The sequence below is a fragment of the Glycine max genome, chromosome 5 (genome assembly GCF_000004515.6).
Source record: "Glycine max cultivar Williams 82 chromosome 5, Glycine_max_v4.0, whole genome shotgun sequence".
In the NCBI taxonomy this organism is placed as follows: Eukaryota; Viridiplantae; Streptophyta; class Magnoliopsida; order Fabales; family Fabaceae; genus Glycine; species Glycine max.
In genome coordinates, this window is record NC_038241.2 from 23,308,796 (window position 1) to 23,327,355 (window position 18,560).

The window sequence follows — 18,560 nt, forward strand, 5'->3', positions numbered from 1 at the left end:
TCGAACCCAAAGCGTCGAATGGTCACCGCTTTAGTCTTGTGGCGATAGATTACTTCACCAAATGGGTCGAAGCGGCTTCTTATACTAATGTCACGAGAAGTGTGGTGGTCAGATTCATAAAGAAGGAGTTGATTTGTCGATACGGACTCCCCAGGAAGATCATTACTGACAATGGCACCAATCTGAACAACAAGATGATGCAGGAAATGTGCGAGGATTTCAAGATCCAGCATCATAACTCCACCCCTTATCGGTCGAAGATGAATGGGGCTGTAGAGGCTGTGAATAAAAATATTAAGAAGATTGTTCAGAAGATGACAGTGTAATACAAAGATTGGCATGAGATGTTGCTTTTCGCCCTGCACGGATATAGAACCTCAGTGGTGAAAAGAGCTTTTTCTGGGGGTGCTCTGATACTCACCCACATGGATGGCGAGGAGCTGCCCTCGCCCGTGAACTCCGATGTAGTTAAATGATATTACGCTTGAAGTCAGGGGCAACCGAGAGGACCATTGCATGTTTTTATTTCTCAGTTTTTCTTGTTCTTCTTGGGTTCCTCTAGGGATTCCCATTCACTGTATTTGTCTCGTTTCTTTGAAAAGAAAAGATGGGCGAGGTTTCAGTCCTCCCTTTGGTTTCAAACCTTGTGTTTTAGTTTGTTATAATCTGAGCCCTCTTCGCTCGGTTCATGGGGTGCCCCAAACACTTATTTAAAATTGAATTTAACCAGCCTTCACTAAGAAAATCATCGCATTAGAAACATTCATACATGCACATGCACATGCATATCTTGTGGTAGCATGGAGCATAATCGTCTCAGGCCACGGTCAGAAGTCAAGACAAGTCAATGGCAGAAATCAACCAAGGTAAGACGATGGCCGGTCACGATTGGCCGCGTATTGTTTGTCTCCTACTTGCAGGTACTTAGGGTGGAGGCAAATGGAGGATAGGGTCACGGCCGACCGTTGTCCCTTCCCGGCGCTAGACAAGCAGAGAACGTCGTTGCATGGCAGCCCAGTATCCTTTGAATTCACAGTATTTTATTACTATTATTTGTTTTAAATAAAGTAATCGACGCCTGATTCTAACTTAAGTAGGTTCAAGTAGGCAAACGCAAACCCGTAAGGGGGGGAGGCATGGTTAATGTTTCTAAAAAAAAAAGTACAGGTTAGCTCGCCTGGGCGAGCAACCCCTGTACGAAAATATAAAGGGGTGGAGGGGGAACGTTTTCTTTACCCAAAACTCTTCCCCCTCACTTCAAAAACCCCCAAGCTCACGGGAACTACGAGAACAACAGCCCCCAAGCTTCCATTGTTGAGTTTTTGCTTCCCTTTTCACGCTTTAATTCACTCCCCACAAGTAAGTGCAATTTCCCTTGGTTATTTGGCTTTCCATTGATGTGTTTTGGTGCTTTAGTTGCTCATTGTTTGCAAAATTCGTGAAGCAATTCGCATCTGAATCCATGCTTGTTTTGTTGAGTTGAGGGTTTGTGTGAGAAGACATTAGGCCTATGTTGTATTCTGAAGCAATGGGGCATGCCACATTGTCCCCATTCTCTTGCAATTTGTGTCCAAACGTGCGCCCCCCAAGTGCTCGGTGAAATGCCCCAATGATATATGAATATGATTTTGCAAAATTGGGATGGTGGGACTGTTTTATATATGTAGAGACAGCATAGAAGATTCAAAATAGGTGCCCGAATGCAATTTCAAGCTTAGGAACCCAAACTTTTTAGCTTCAATGCAAGAAGACATACTCATGGCTAGGAATCCAAATTTTGGTTTTAGAATTAGAAAAGCATGAAAATTAGGACTTGCTTGTGAGAGTTTTTGCTCGAATTTGGGCTGCCCCATGTTTGATACTTTGCACCTAAGTAATATGAAAAACACCTTGCAATAGTATGTATATATAGGTAAATAAAAGGGGCATGAAATTCTTTGCAAAGGGTGAATGAATATTGAGGTCGCTTCCTAAATAAATGTATGATAGCACGGAATTCCCTTTTGAATGCAAGTGTGTGCATAATGTAAATAGCTTGCCAATATGAATAAATGTGAGTGAAACAATAAAAATTTGTATGATATATTTTTCAAATATATGTAGGTAGTTTGTAATAGCAAATGTTTAGGATATAAATTAGGTGTGAATTTTGACGCAATGCCTTGAGCGTAAGAATGTATGTTCTTTTCAAATGCATATATGTGTGTGACAATTAGAATGTGTTCGATGGCCTCTATGTTGATATAAATGGTAGGATATTCCACATGTACGCGTGTGCATAAATAGATTACATGAGTTCATTCTAAAATCAGAGGGATTAGCATGACATTTTTTGCGTTAAGATAAGCATTATCTTGTAAAACTAACTTCCAAATGTTGGCTTTCGCAGGAAATGGCCCCAAGGAAGCTTGCCTCAAAGAGATCCAGGAAGGATAAAGCGGCTGAAGGAACCAGTTCCGCTCCCGAATATGATAGCCACCGTTTTAGGAGCGCTAAGCACCAGCAGCGCTTCGAGGCCATCAAGGGATGGTCATTTCTCCGGGAGCGACGCGTCCAGCTTAGGGACGACGAGTATATCGACTTCCAGGAGGAGATAGTTTGCCGGCGGTGGGCATCACTGGTTACCCCCATGGCCAAGTTCGACCCAGACATAGTCCTCGAATTTTATGCCAATGCTTGGCCTACAGAGGAGGGCGTGCGAGATATGCGATCCTGGGTGAGGGGTCAGTGGATCCCGTTCGATGTGGATGCTCTCAGCCAGTTCCTGGGATACCCTTTAGTGCTGGAGGAGGGCCAGGAATGCGAGTATGGCCAGAGAAGGAACCGGTCCGACGGGTTTGATGAGGAGGCCATCGCCCAGTTGCTATGTATACCGGGGCAGGATTTTGCCCGGACTGCTGCTGGAAGACAGGTGCGGATCATGCGCACCAACATGACCACCCTGACTCAGATCTGGATGACTTTGCCGCTCAGCAACATCCAGCCCAGCGATCATAATTCCGACCTCCCCCTGCCGAAGTGTCAGCTGGTGTACGCCATCCTGACACGGATGAGCATTCACGTGGCTCAGTTAATCGATGATGCCATCTATCCATTTGCAGCTTTGGCGCCTACCAGGCACCCTCTGGACCCGGATAAGTCCAACAGGGCCCTGGGATTTCCCGCTTTGATCACAGGACTCTGCCAGTCGTTCGGAGTCCCCGTCGCACCTAGCAAGGTGATTCGGCCGCCCATCACCCGAGCTTTTATTGAGAAGTATTGCACACAGAGACAGGCCCAGGGGGATGCTCCGCAGACCGCAGACGCGCCGCCACCTCATCAGGCTGGCCCAGCTGGATCATTTGATACAGAGCAGTATTTGCGGCATTTGGTTCGCCAGCAGGCGGCCAACCACCGGGCGCATGTACAGACCCATGATTGTCTTTACCAGTTGAGCCTCAGCCTGCAGAGCCAGGGTTTTACTTCTTTTCCGTGCCCTACTCCGGATTAGTTCAGGGCAGAGGTCGCATGGCCCGGAGATTGGCCCGAGGCCCGTGCAGGAGAGGCACCAGCAGAGGCTCCCGACGAGGCAGATGAGGCCCACGAGGATGAGGAGATGACCGATTTTCTTGATTTCTTAAGAGGGAGCGGAGCCACATGATTGGGAGATCCCTTGATCCGTATTTCCTTTTTGTTTCCATTTTTTACTGTTACATATCATCTTATTTTTGTTTGACTAAGGGACTAACGTTTGTTTCATGTTGATTGACTTTTTTTTGTACATACATATCGTTTGAGTTGTTACGTCAGTACTTGTTTCGTTGTTGTCAATAGTGTTTGTAGAAATTCCGGAATCGCGTAGAATTTTTTCATTTAGGAACGTCATCCTAAAAATAAAATGAACCAAAATCATGATAAAAAAGGAGAGAAGTGTAGTGAATAAAATGTCTGCGTATATAAAGAAAAAGGAAAATGTGCATAGAAGGGTTTTTATAAAAAATACGTGTAGATGGATTCTTGTGTGTGTGAACGAGTATATATAAAGAAACTTTTGTATGAACCATAAGTGTGCGTTGGAGAAAAACAAAAAAGATCTTTGAATGTAAATAGGGTTTGACCGTGTGACGTGAAGAGAGAGAGTTCCAATGCATATACAGAAAGAGTTTGTCATGCATAAGTGTGTAGATATACAAAGAGAATTTCTTCATAGAGGACCATAGGTGTATAATTTTGTGAATATATAAAAATGAAACAAAAAGGAAAAAGAAAGAAAAACCGCGAAGGTCGACATGTTATAGTTAAGAAGTATAAATCATTCGTAAAGATCAAACGTTTTGATGTGCCATCATTTTCTTCTATTTTCTAAACCCTTTTTGCACCATTTTAATTACTGATTGGTCTTAATTGTCAATTAATCAGGCAGTTTTATTATTTGGGCTCATTTAGCTAATTTGATGTTTTTAATCTAATTTCAGGAATTAATGAAACATTGGGCTTAATCCGGATTTTGGTTATGGACTTGAAGAGGGCAAATTAAGCAGCGCTTACCTTAGTTAATTTCTAATTAGGAAATTTCGCAATTTTATTTTATGTTGTTCAGTGTTTATTTCGTTTTGGGCCAGAGTATGGTAATAGGGCCCAGTGACTTTGAGTGACTCTTTTTAAATAGCAGCCTTGGGATTCGTGCAAGGCATTCTGTTATGCTATTCATTATTCAGAGCTTTTGTTTTAGGGTTTTCGTTTTTCTACTTAATGCTACTGTTCACGTAATGCAATTTTACGTTTTCTGTTTCTAATTACAATTTCGTTCTTGCTTCTTCTTCTACTCTCATTTACGTTTCTGTTTAATCTACGTTTCTGTTCATTTACGTTTTTGTTCATTTACGTTTCTGCTTCATGTTTCATTTGCGTTTTCTGTTTGAATCCATGGAAGGCTAGATTTTCTGGTGTTGTTTCCTTTTGAGGACGAAGCCCAACTCTCTTTGAGGTTTCGCTTGAAATGTGGTTCCCTGGCAGTTTTCCCTTCACCAGTTATCCCAAATTCGTGAATATTAATCAGTGCACGCTTCGTGTTCGATTAATTGCCTCTGAGCCTAACTTGCGTTCATGCTTAATGGACGAAGGGCTAACTGGTGTATGTGGTGCCTAATCACGTATTGACAACCCTAAGTTGATTTTCGCTTAGTAAATTGAAATAGGGTTGGATTAAGTGGTTGACTGTTAGGGACAAATTCTCCATAACCCAGGATAAGAGAATGGCTTCTGAATCAAAGGAAACAACCCATTTTTAATATTAGTAATTTCGTATTCCAGTTTACTTGTTCTGCTCTTTAATCACAAAACAAACAAACCCCCCCACCCTAATCGTTACTGTTACTGCAAGTATATTATGAACATTTGGTTTGTCACTGCTCGTTGGGAAACAACCTAGGATCACTTCCTAGTTACTGCATTTTCATGTTTATTTGATTCGGGTACGGCCTTGATCAAATTTGGCGCCGTTGCCAGGGAGCAGTGTCCAAAGGTTCATAATAGCTAGCTAGTGTTTTGTGTTTAATCCTTTCGTGTTTTATGTTTAAATTGTTAGTATTGTGTTAGTATGTGTGTTAGTGTGTTTTAGTGTCCTGGTATTTTGTTTAATGTGTGTTCTGTTTCAGTTTTTCCATTAAGCGTTTCCCCTGTTTCAGTCTTAGGTGTTTTGCTGTGAAGATTGTGCTTGCGGCAAAAACAGAGTAGTAGTAGAAATCAATTAGAGATGGATTTTAGCGACCACCCATGCTGAATTATTTGAGATTTTTTTTTTAGTAGCTAGGGTTGTTATTTTTGGCTGAATTTTTTTGTGGTAACTTCTTTTAATCCATATTTTGTGGGAAAAATAGCTAGAGCCTTTAGTTTGGTCAGATTTGAAAGTTCCAAAAAACTAGCAAATTTTGTGTTTGTCAAAACTTCAAACGGCCATAACTTTTGCTCCGGTTATCAGAATCGCAATTATTATATATGCATTTGGGGTAGAAAAAAATTTCCTACGCCGTGGAAGCTGGCCATAGGCCGGCTGAGGTCTTCATCGTCCAAAAAAAGCGATTCTGTCAAAAGTTTTTTATTTTCAAGTTTTATTCACTTATTTTTCTTAACTTGCCATTTTTAGCTTTCATAGTTAGACTTTGAATTTTTGTCTGAAATTTTTTGTGCTATCTTATCATCATTTTATAAGGTTGCTCACAAAATTTCAAGTCATTTGGATATCATTTGAGGGTAGCTGTAGTTCAAACCTACGCCTTTATTTACATGATAAGGCAACTAGTTGTGTGCATGCTGAATGTAGTGTTTGACTAGAGGTAATCCATCTGACTTACAACCCTTTGATCCTGAGATAGATAGGACATTTCATAGATTAGTTAGGCATCATTTTATACCTTTTGATCATTCTGAGCATTCCATTACTAGTGAATCTGTGCATTCTGTTATTGGTGATTTTGAACATCCTGATCTTGAGCATTATAATTTTGAGCATTCTGATTCTGAGCATTCTGATTTTGCACATTCTGAGAACATGGCACAACCTCCACCCCGTGAGAGGACTCTAAGGGAAATGGCTGCACCTGATTTCACCTACGAAAGCTTGTGCATCCAATACCCTGATGAGGATGTCCCATATGTTCTTAAAACTGGACTGATTCATTTGCTTCCAAAGTTTCATGGCCTTGCAGGTGAAGACCCGCACAAACATTTGAAAGAATTTCACATTGTCTGCTCAACCATGAAACCCCCAGATGTCCAAGAGGATCACATATTTCTGAAGGTTTTTCCTCATTCATTAGAGGGAGTGGCAAAGGACTGGCTGTATTACCTTGCTCCAAGGTTCATCACGAGCTGGGATGACCTTAAGAGAGTATTCTTAGAAAAAAAATTTCCTGCTTCCAGGACCACAACCATCGGGAAGGATATCTCAGGTATTAGACAACTCAGTGGAGAGAGCCTGTATGAGTACTGGGAGAGATTTAAGAAACTATGTGCCAGTTGCCCCCACCATCAGATTTCAGAATAGCTTCTTCTCCAATATTTTTATGAAGGACTCAGTAATATGGAGAGAAGTATGATAGATGTTGCCAGTGGTGGAGCCCTTGGAGACATGACTCCTGCTGAAGCCAGAAATTTAATTGAGAAGATGGCTTCCAACTCCCAACAGTTTAGCGCCAGAAATGATGCCATAGTCATTAGAGGAGTGCATGAGGTAGCTACAAATCCATCTGCATCATCTGAAACTAAGAAGCTTGAAGGCAAACTGGATGCATTGGTTAACTTGGTAACCCAGCTGGCCTTGAATCAGAAATCTGTACCTGTTGCAAGGGTTTGTGGTTTGTGCTCCTCTGCTGACCACCATACAGACCTTTGCCCTTCCATGCAGCAACCTGGAGCAATTGAGCAGCCTGAAGCTTATGCTGCAAATATTTACAATAAACCTCCTCAACCTCAGCAGCAAAATCAACCACAGAAGAACAATTATGACCTCTCCAGCAACAGATACAACCCTGGATGGAGGAATCACCCTAACCTCAGATGGTCCAGCCCTCAGCAACAACAACAGCAGCCTGCTCCTTGCTTCCAAAATGCTGCTGGCCCAAGCAGACCATACATTCCTCCACCAATCCAACAACAGCAACAACCCCAGAAACAGCCAACAGTTGAGGCCCCTCCACAACCTTCCCTCGAAGAACTTGTGAGGCAAATGACTATGCAGAACATGCAGTTTCAGCAAGAGACCAGAGCCTCCATTCAGAGCTTAACCAATCAGATGGGACAATTGGCTACCCAATTGAATCAACAACAGTCCCAGAATTCTGACAAGCTGCCTTCTCAAGCTGTCCAAAATCCCAAAAATGTCAGTGCCATTTCATTGAGGTCGGGAAAGCAATGTCAAGGACCTCAACCCGTAGCACCGCCCTCATCTGCAAATGAACCTGCAAAACTTCACTCTATTCCAGAAAAAGGTGATGACAAAAATTTACCTAACAATTTTTGTGCAGGTGAATCTTCTTCCACAGGTAATTCTGAATTGCAGAAGCAGCACATTCCCCCTCTTCCATTCCCTCCAAGAGCAGTTTCCAACAAAAAAATGGAAGAGGCAGAGAAAGAGATCTTGGAAACGTTTAGAAAAGTAGAGGTAAACATACCTCTGTTGGATGCGATAAAGCAAATTCCAAGATATGCCAAATTCTTGAAGGAGCTGTGCACTAATAAGCGGAAGCTTAAAGGAAGTGAACGGATTAGCATGGGCAGAAATGTCTCCGCATTGATTGGTAAATTTGTTCCTCAAATTCCTGAAAAATGCAAAGATCCAGGTACATTCAGCATACCTTGTATCATAGGGAATAGTAAGTTTGACAATGCCATGCTAGATTTAGGAGCTTCTGTTAGTGTTATGCCTCTGTCTATTTTTAATTCTCTATCTCTAGGCCCCTTGCAGTCAACTGATGTGGTAATTCATTTAGCTAATAGAAGTGTTGCCTACCCTGTTGGTTTCATAGAAGATGTCTTAGTTAGAGTTGGTGAACTGATTTTCCCTGTTGATTTTTATATTTTGAACATGGAAGATGGATTTTCTCAAGGATCAGTTCCCATCATTCTAGGCAGACCCTTTTATGAAAACTGCTATAACTAAGATAGATGTTTATGCAGGCACACTGTCTATGGAATTTGGTGACATAACTGTTCATTTTAATATTCTGGATGCTATGAAATACCCATCTGAAGATTTTTCTGTATTTCGTGCTGAAATAATTGACCATGTTGTTGATGAATACATGACTGATCTTTATTCTAATCTGCATGCCTCTCACTCTTCATGCATTGATTCTGAAATTGTACTTGATCATATGCCTGAATTTGATGCTGAGAGTGAATCTGAGAGTGATATTGATTGCATGCCTGGTGGTGGTGTTTTACCTCTTGAGATTGATTTTATAGAGTCAGATAAGACTAACCATGTTTCAAGAAGTACACATACCTCTAACTTTCTTTATGAGGTAAAGGCTGAGAAACCATCCCCTTCTACCACTGTCCAGCCGACCACACCAGAATTGAAGCCTCTGCCATCAAATTTAAAATACGCTTACTTGGATGATAGCAAGAGTTTTCCAGTGATTATATCTGCCTCCCTTGCTGATGAGCAAGAGGAGAAGTTGTTGTCAGTTCTCAAGAAGCATAAGAAGGCTATAGGCTGGACCCTGGCGGACATTCCTGGTATTAGCCCATCCACATGTATGCATCGAATAAATTTAGAGGATGGAGCTAAACCAGTAAGACAGCCACAGAGAAGACTCAACCCGGTGATTCTTGATGTAGTGAAGAAGGAGATAACCAAGCTTTTGCAAGCTAGAATCATTTATCCTATCTCTGACAGCCAATGGGTGAGTCCCGTCCAGGTAGTCCCGAAAAAGACCGGCCTCACAGTAATAAAAAACGAGAAGGAGGAGCTAATTCCTACTCGGGTGCAGAACAGTTGGAGAGTCTGCATTGATTATAGGAGGCTGAACCAGGTTACCAAAAAGGACCATTTTCCCCTGCCATTCATTGACCAGATGCTTGAACGCCTGGCAGGTAAATCCCACTACTGTTTCCTTGATGGTTTTTCTAGTTATATGCAAATTACTATTGCTCCTGAGGATCAGGAAAAGACCACATTCACCTGTCCCTTCGGCACTTTTGCCTATAGGAGGATGCCTTTCGGCCTGTGCAATGCCCCTGGTACCTTCCAGCGGTGCATGATTAGTATTTTCAGTGATTTTTTAGAAAATTGCATAGAGGTGTTCATGGACGATTTCACTGTATATGGATCCTCTTTTGATGGTTGTTTGAATAGTTTGGAAAAAGTTTTGAATAGATGCATTGAAACTAACCTTGTTCTAAATTTTGAAAAATGTCATTTTATGGTTGAGCAAGGTATAGTTTTAGGCCACATTATTTCCAATAAGGGTATTGAAGTAGATCCTGCAAAAATTTCTGTTATTTCACAATTGCCTTACCCCTCTTGTGTGCGAGAGGTGCGATCTTTTCTTGGTCATGCAGGATTCTACAGGCGCTTTATAAGGGATTTTAGCAAAGTAGCCCTTCCATTGTCCAACTTGTTGCAAAAGGAGGTGGAGTTTGACTTTAATGACAGATGCAAAGAGGCTTTTGATTGCCTCAAAAGAGCGCTGACTACCACCCCCATCATCCAGGCACCTGACTGGACAGCCCCTTTTGAGCTTATGTGTGATGCATCAAATTATGCATTGGGGGCTGTCCTTACTCAGAAAATTGATAAATTGCCCAGGGTGATATATTATGCTTCTAGGACTTTAGATGCTGCCCATGCAAATTATACTACTACTGAGAAAGAGCTTCTAGCCATAGTTTTTGCTCTTGAAAAATTTCGATCTTATTTGCTTGGTACTCGCATTATTGTTTATACTGACCATGCAGTTCTAAAGTACTTGTTGAAGAAGGCTGATTCTAAGCCTAGGTTGATCCGATGGATGCTCTGGCTCCAAGAGTTTGACTTGGAGATCCGTGATAGGAGCGGAGCACAAAATCTAGTTGCTGATCATTTGAGTCGGATCGAACGTGTCTCTGATGCAGATTCACCTATTCGGGATGATTTCCCGGATGATCATTTGTATATATTGTATAGTATTTATGACTCTCTTTCTACTCCCTGGTTTGCTAACATTGTCAATTATTTAGTTGCCTCTGTTTTTCCTCCCTTAGCATCTAAGGCCCAAAAAGATAAAATTAAAAGTAATGCTAAGCATTTTATTTGGGATGACCCCTACTTGTGGAAATTGTGCAGTGATCAGGTCATTAGACGGTGCATTCCAGATCATGAGACTGACTCAGTCCTGCAGTTCTGTCATTCTTCCGCACCGGGAGGTCATCTGGGTGTTCAAAGGACAGCTCGCAAAGTGCTTGATTGTGGTTTTTATTGGCCCACCATCTTTAAAGATGCGTGGAAGATCTCCAGCACTTGTGAGCAGTGTCAGAGAGCAGGAAATACACTTACATGGCGACAACAAATGCCTCAGCAACCTATGCTATTATGTGAGGTGTTTGATGTCTGGGGTATAGATTTCATGGGTCCTTTTCCTGTCTCTTTTGCTTATGTTTACATTCTCCTTGCAGTTGACTATGTTTCAAAATGGGTGGAAGCCAAGCCCACTAGAACTAATGATGCTAAAGTTGTCGCAGACTTTGTCAGGTCTAATCTGTTTTGCAGGTTTGGAGTACCTAAAGCAATTGTTAGTGATCAAGGAACCCATTTTTGCAACAGGACAATGCATGCCCTGCTTAAAAAGTACGGGGTGGTACACAGGGTATCCACACCATACCACCCCTAGACTAATGGACAGGTAGAAATTTCTAACAGGGAAATCAAGAGAATTCTAGAGAAGATTGTGCAGCCAAGCAGGAAAGATTGGAGTACCGGGCTTGATGATGCTCTCTGGGCACATCGGACTGCCTACAAAGCACCTATAGGAATGTCTCCTTATCGGGTTGTCTTTGGAAAAGCATGTCATCTTCCAGTAGAAATTGAGCACAAAGCATACTGGGCAGTGAAGACTTGCAACTTCTCTATGGATCAAGCTGGCGAGGAAAGGAAGTTGCAACTGAGTGAGTTAGATGAAATCCGCCTAGAAGCCTACGAGAATGCCAAGTTCTACAAAGAAAAGACCAAGAAGTTCCATGATAGTATGATAGTTAAAAAAGACTTCGTGGTTGGGCAAAAAGTGTTATTGTATAATTCTAGGCTTGGACTCATGAGTGGTAAGTTGAGGTCTAAGTGGATTGGTCCTTTTGTTGTTACTAATGTTTTTCCTTATGGTACAGTTGAGATCAAAAGCGACTCCACAAACAAGAGCTTCAAGGTCAACGGACATCGACTTACGCCATTCCTCACGAACCCTTCTTTAGTGGACGTAGTGGTGGAAGAGACTTCCTTACTCCACCCTACTCTTCCTCCACCATGACTTAGGGAGTTTTTCTTTTCCTATCTCCTTCTTTGCTTTTATTACACTTGTCCGATTCTCTTTGATGATTTAATTGTTTTTAATCTTTTAATTGTGCTACATTGAGGACAATGTGTTGTTTAAGTATGGGGGGGGGGGGGGGGAGTGTTCTTTGGTTTTGCTAGTTTTGTTGGTTTTGTTAATTTGTTAGTTGTGTTAATTTGTTAATGTTGTTAGTTTCGTCGGATTTTTAGTTTAATATTTTGGGTCAATTTGTGTGCACGTACGACTTTGCATGTTTATCTTTGAATTATAGGATATGTTCAAGAAATGGGTAAGTGTTTTGAAAATAAAAGTTCTTGACATTTTGTGACTTGAAATCCTTGATTCTTCTCTACATGTCATGATAGTTTTGAAAGCTCAATTTGAAAGTGATGATTTTACCTTTGTGAGAATTTGAGCCATCCATCATCATAATCATTTGGTGTGTTTTGCCCCATTGATTGCTTGCACAATAGCCTTGGCTTGATTCTTGTTGATGCATCCTAATTCACATGCATATTTGGAAATGATTGAGGCAATTTTGTTCTTATAAGCTTCTAGCCAAATGGACTTACCTTGAATTAATTCCTTTGATAGCCCTTTTGAGCCTTGTTTCCCTTTCCTTGTTTTGAAGCTCACTACAAGCCTTAAGTGAAAAACCATGATATCACCATATCCTTAAGGAATTTTGGAGCTTTGGAATTGTTTTGGGAATAAGTATGGGGGGTTTTTGTTTCATTGGACAACTTGTTTTGTTGGCTATGCTTCATGATGTATTTTGGGCCATACTTGATGTACATTGTATATTGGTTAAATGTTGGACATGCTGAATGAAATGTTGTTTCTCAAAGGCTATAGAGTAAAAAAAAAAATATTCGAAAAAAAAATTCGAAAAAAGAAAAAGAAAAGCAATAAAGTTGAGTGAATAAGATCTTAAATGGCACAAGAATGATGAAACTCTTGGTTCTACTCTTCATGTTTAATTTTTATCTTTACTTCTTTTTATTTTCTTATTTTTTTCTTAATATGCACTTATTCCCCTTTGCTCCTCTATTCCTTTGGGATTTAGCCACTTATTCCATATTTCTCCATACCTTGTCCTTGGCCCCATTACAACCTTAAAAGACCTTTTGATCCTCATGTGCTTGTGTTTGTGGGTTGATTGTCAATTTTCGAATCTTGCCAAGTCTATGTGGTGTTTGCTTTCATGGGTGCTTTGAGGGTAAATAGTAGCCTAGACACTTGAGAGATAGAGTGTATATCTTGTGAGGCTTTATCACTTTTCATTCTTGAGCTGATTAACTATTTTGCCATGATTGGGTTGCTTTGATGATTTTCATGAATGTCTTGACTTTTTGGATCTCCTTATGTTAGATGTTACCCATTCCTTTCATTCCTTGATGTTCATTGAGAAATATATGAATGTGGTTGTTTGTCTCTCTTTGATATCCTTGGATTTTGTTCTTTGTTTCATTTTGCCCAGGAGTGCAAAAGGCTAAGTATGGGGGGTTTTGATGTGCCATCATTTTCTTCTATTTTCTAAACCCTTTTTGCACCATTTTAATTATTGATTGGTCTTAATTGTCAATTAATTAGGCATTTTTATTATTTGGGCTCATTTAGCTAATTTGATGTTTTTAATCTAATTTCAGGAATTAATGAAACATTGGGCTTAATCCGGATTTTGGTTATGGACTTGAAGAGGGCAAATTAAGCAGCGCTTACCTTAGTTAATTTCTAATTAGGAAATTTCGCAATTTTATTTTATGTTGTTCAGTGTTTATTTTGTTTTGGGCCAGAGTATTGTAATATGGCCCAGTGACTTTGAGTGACTCTTTTTAAATAGCAGCCTTGGGATTCGTGCAAGGCATTCTGTTATGCTATTCATTATTCAGAGCTTTTGTTTTAGGGTTTTCGTTTTTCTACTTAATGCTACTGTTCACGTAATGCAATTTTACGTTTTCTGTTTCTAATTACAATTTCGTTCTTGCTTCTTCTTCTACTCTCATTTACGTTTCTGTTTCATCTACGTTTCTGTTCATTTACGTTTTTGTTCATTTACGTTTCTGCTTCATGTTTCATTTGCGTTTTCTGTTTGAATCCATGGAAGGCTAGATTTTCTGGTGTTGTTTCCTTTTGAGGACGAAGCCCAACTCTCTTTGAGGTTTCGCTTGAAATGTGGTTCCCTGGCAGTTTTCCCTTCACCAGTTATCCCAAATTCGTGAATATTAATCAGTGCACGCTTCGTGTTCGATTAATTGCCTCTGAGCCTAACTTGCGTTCATGCTTAATGGACGAAGGGCTAACTGGTGTATGTGGTGCCTAATCACGTATTGACAACCCTAAGTTGATTTTCGCTTAGTAAATTGAAATAGGGTTGGATTAAGTGGTTGACTGTTAGGGACGAATTCTCCATAACCCAGGATAAGAGAATGGCTTCTGAATCAAAGGAAACAACCCGTTTTTAATATTAGTAATTTCGTACTCCAGTTTACTTGTTCTGCTCTTTAATCACAAAACAAACAAACCCCCCCCCCCCAATCGTTACTGTTACTGCAAGTATATTATGAACATTTGGTTTGTCACTGCTCGTTGGGAAACGACCTAGGATCACTTCCTAGTTACTGCATTTTCATGCTTATTTGATTCGGGTACGGCCTCGATCACGTATCTTCTGGAAACAAGGGACTGATGCTAAGAGTTTATTTTCCGGAATAAACCGAGATAAGAATGGATGAATTCATTGAACTGATGGGAGAACATAATTTGGAAACATTGGGTCTGTTTGTGTAAATTCCCAACCGTAGTATCACAATGCCATAAACGGGATGCTTGAGTGCCCACCTGGCTGTAGCCATGACTAATTTTGCATGTTGTTTTCAAATCATCATTGTCACGCATGCCTTATGGAATAATATGGAAGTTCGACCCGAAATCGACACCTTGACACCCAAATTTGTTTTGCCCCAGATATCAAGATTGGGTTCCCACGATAAAAGACCCCATTGAAACACAACCTTAGACTTTTTGAACCTTGGCCTATAAAAAAGAATCCTCATTCCTTCCCCGAAGCAAAGGACAGCGGAATCTCCTCAAGGGAGAGCGAATAGAATGCTAAAACCTGATTTCCCAAAGAAAGGGATGGGGAAGGAGAAGTGAAAAGAAAGAAAAGGAAGAAATGGAAAGAAAGAAAAAGAAAAAAGATGAAAATAAAGAAAAGAACAAAAGAAAGAAAAGTAAGGATTCCCGATCAAAGATCGAAAGGAAGTAAAAAGGGAAAAGAGGCAATTCTCGATCAATGAAAGAAAGAGAATGGAAGATCTTCAGACCAGATAAATTTTCAGCAAGGTAAGTGACTGCCAGCAAAGGAAAACCCATTTTTGGTGTCTCTTCCCTTTAGATTGCCATTCAAGGTCGTTCTCGACTGGCGATATCCCACCCCACATGAACAAAGAGGAAAAGACCGAAACACCTAGCGTCCTCTCCAAAAACACTACCCTCGAGAAAATCCTATTGATCCGTGATCGTACGTGTGATCTCTGATTCGATAGGAAATCGTGTGCAAAAAAGTCATGGTGCAGTTATGGTTTGGGAATAGGGTGAAACACTGGCCTGTGTGAGTTTGATACACTATGAGTGATTTATTTTCAGCTTAGCCCGATGTTTCCCCTGCATGTTGATTAAAAAGCTAAATATTGACATCCTGCCTTTCATTCTCGGTTACAAGGAAGATTACCCTTGGCAAAAGTATATTGTTTCTTTGCAAAAAGCATGTTTGCCCTTTAGGTGGAAAAAACCGGTGGACCGTTTGGTCCTGCCAACAAACTTTTTTCGGAGCCCCATGAATTTATTGCCTAGCACTGTTCATGTGTCCTCCACCTTCGAGTCTGGAGCCCCGCGAATTTATTGCGTAGCGCTGTTCGCCAATTCTCCATTCTCCACTTTTTTCGGAGCCCCATGAATTTATTGCCTAGCGCTGTTCATGTGTCCTCCACCATCGAGTCTAGAGCCCCGCGAAGTTATTGCGTAGCGCTGTTCGCCAGCTCTCCATTCTCCACTTTATTCGGAGACCCATGAATTTATTGCCTAACGTTGTTCATGTGTCCTCCACCATCGAGTCTGGAGCCCCGCGAAGTTATTGCGTAGCGCTGTTTGCCAATTCTCCATTGTCCACTTTATTCGGAGACCCATGAATTTATTTCCTAGCGCTGTTCGTGTGTGCTCCACCTTCGAGTCTGGAGCCCCGCGAAGTTATTGCGTAGCGCTGTTCGCCAATTCTCCATTCTCCACTTTATTTGGAGACCCATGAATTTATTGCCTAGCACTGTTCATGTGTCCTCCACCATCGAGTCTGGAGCCCCGCGAAGTTATTGCGTAGCGCTGTTCGCAATTCTCCATTCTCCACTTTTTTCGGAGCCCCATGAATTTATTGCCTAGCGATGTTCATGTGTCCTCCACCATCGAGTCTGGAGCCCCGTGAAGTTATTGCATAGCGCTGTTCGCCAATTCTCCATTCTCCACATTATTCGGAGACCCATGAATTTATTGCCTAGCGTTGTTCATGTGTCCTCCACCTTCGTGTCTGGAGCCCCGCGAAGTTATTGCGTAGCGCTGTTCGCCAATTCTCCATTCTCCACTTTATTTGGAGACCCATGAATTTATTGCCTAGCGCTGTTCATGCATCCTCCACCAACGAGTCTGGAGCCCCGTGAATTCATTGCCTAGCGATGTTCGCCAATTCTCCATTCTCCACTTTTATTCGGAGACCCATGAATTCATTGCCTAGCGCTGTTCATGTGTCCTCCACCATCGAGTCCGGAGTCCCGCGAATTGATTGCCTAGCGCTGTTCACCAATTCTCCATTCTCCAATCTTATTCGGAGACCCATGAATTCATTGCCTAGCGCTGTTCATGTGTCCTCCGTTATCAAGCGCTGAGCCTCTGGTGACTGGGAAATATGTTTTTCTGTTATTTTCCGGATCGGTTCCTTCGCCAAAACATGTGTATATGTGTATATGTATATTATATTCGTTGTTCTTGTTGTTGTTTGTATTTTGTTTTATGTTGTGCAGAAAAAAAGGAGTAGAGGCGAGAGTCGTCATCACGGAAAGGGCAAGATGGACGAAATCAGTGTCTTATCTTTGCTTTCCTCTTATCTCCGATGAGAGGTAAGTAAAGAGGGGCAACTGTCATACCCTAATTTCGTCCGGGGATTATTATTTGATGATATACAACCTTTGATTGGCCGCTTCGAGATACTTGGCACCCTTTGTTTCACAATATGTGAAGTCCCGAGACGTGCCGAAAATCAAAAGGAAGCAGGCTTACGCGATCCGTGAAAATTCCGTAATGTGACAGAAATCGAAAGGAGGAGTTTTTCGCAATCCGTGAGTTTTCGTAACTTCTTCGAAAGCTAAAAAAGAGTAAATACATAATCCGTAAGGATTCGTAGCCTTGCAGAAGGAAAATAAGTATCGTTACGAAATTCGTAAAGTTTCGTAACGCTACGGAAAAAGAATTACCAAAAAAAGGTAAAGGGGGTGCATTTAGTAAAAAGGGGGGTACAAATAGAAATCAGGCCCACTTGGACCTTCCAGATTCTTCCTCCAGAAGGCTGTTGCTTCTGGAGGAAGCAACCTTGCTCGCCTGGGCGAGCTGGTTGGCAAGCTCCTCCCCTGTTTTGCTATAAATAGGGGGAGGAGTAAAGGGGGAAGGGGTTCAGCCTTCTTGGCACTTCTTATTCTCTCGAAATTGCTGAGGAAAATTGTTTCCGTGAAGAAAATCCAAGCCGAAGCGCTTCCGTAATGTTTCCGTGAGTAATTACGCGAAGATTTTCAACCGTTCTTCGACATTCATCGTTCGTTCTCCGTTTTCTTCAGTCTTCAACTGGTAAGTACCCCAAACCGAGCTTTTCAATTCATTCTATGTACCCGTGGTGGTCCGCATTTTGTTTCATGTATTTTTATTCTCGTTTTCATTCGCTTTCTATATCCCCTTTTGACGTGCTTTAGTCATTTATTTAAGTCATTTCTCGCCTAATCAAAAAATAAAATAAATTTCCACCGATCATTTGAATTGTATCATCCGTTAATTTCGGTTAAAATGAATTCCGACCGTTCGGTCGTGCCATAACCACATTGGAAATCAAAAAAGAGGTAAAATAATAATATAATAATAAAAAATATCTTTTAGTAAAATGAAGCGAAAAAATCAATCGGACGTTTTCTCTTTGGGATTTCTCATTCTTAATTGGATTGACTAATAACTAAAGTGAAACTAAGGCTAAAATCAACTCGCCTAGTCAAGCTCGTCCACAAAAAATAGGGTTTGAAAGTTTATCATTTTAGTTTCTTACCAAGTAAAAAGGATCATTTTTAAGGTCCAACGCCTTAAAAATGATCACAAATTCAAGTAAAAAGAATCGCTTGATTCACTCTTAAGAAAGAACTACGTAAGTCTGATTTCCTCTCCAAAGGAGGGTACGTTGGAGCAAAAGCCCTGCTTTTGTCGACCTCAAAAAATAAAAAGAAATTCAGATGCAGGAAGAGGGTCGCCCAC

The 18,560-nt window shown here is 41.2% G+C and overlaps 1 non-coding gene across 1 annotated transcript; it reads right to left on the minus strand.

The window, feature by feature from the left end:
* Positions 1–6,907: 6,907 nt before the first annotated feature.
* On the minus strand, positions 6,908–7,014 carry LOC113001734 (small nucleolar RNA R71). Its single transcript, XR_003267222.1, has one exon. It is a non-coding gene; the product is annotated as a small nucleolar RNA R71 (small nucleolar RNA).
* Between the last annotated feature and the right edge of the window lie 11,546 nt (positions 7,015–18,560).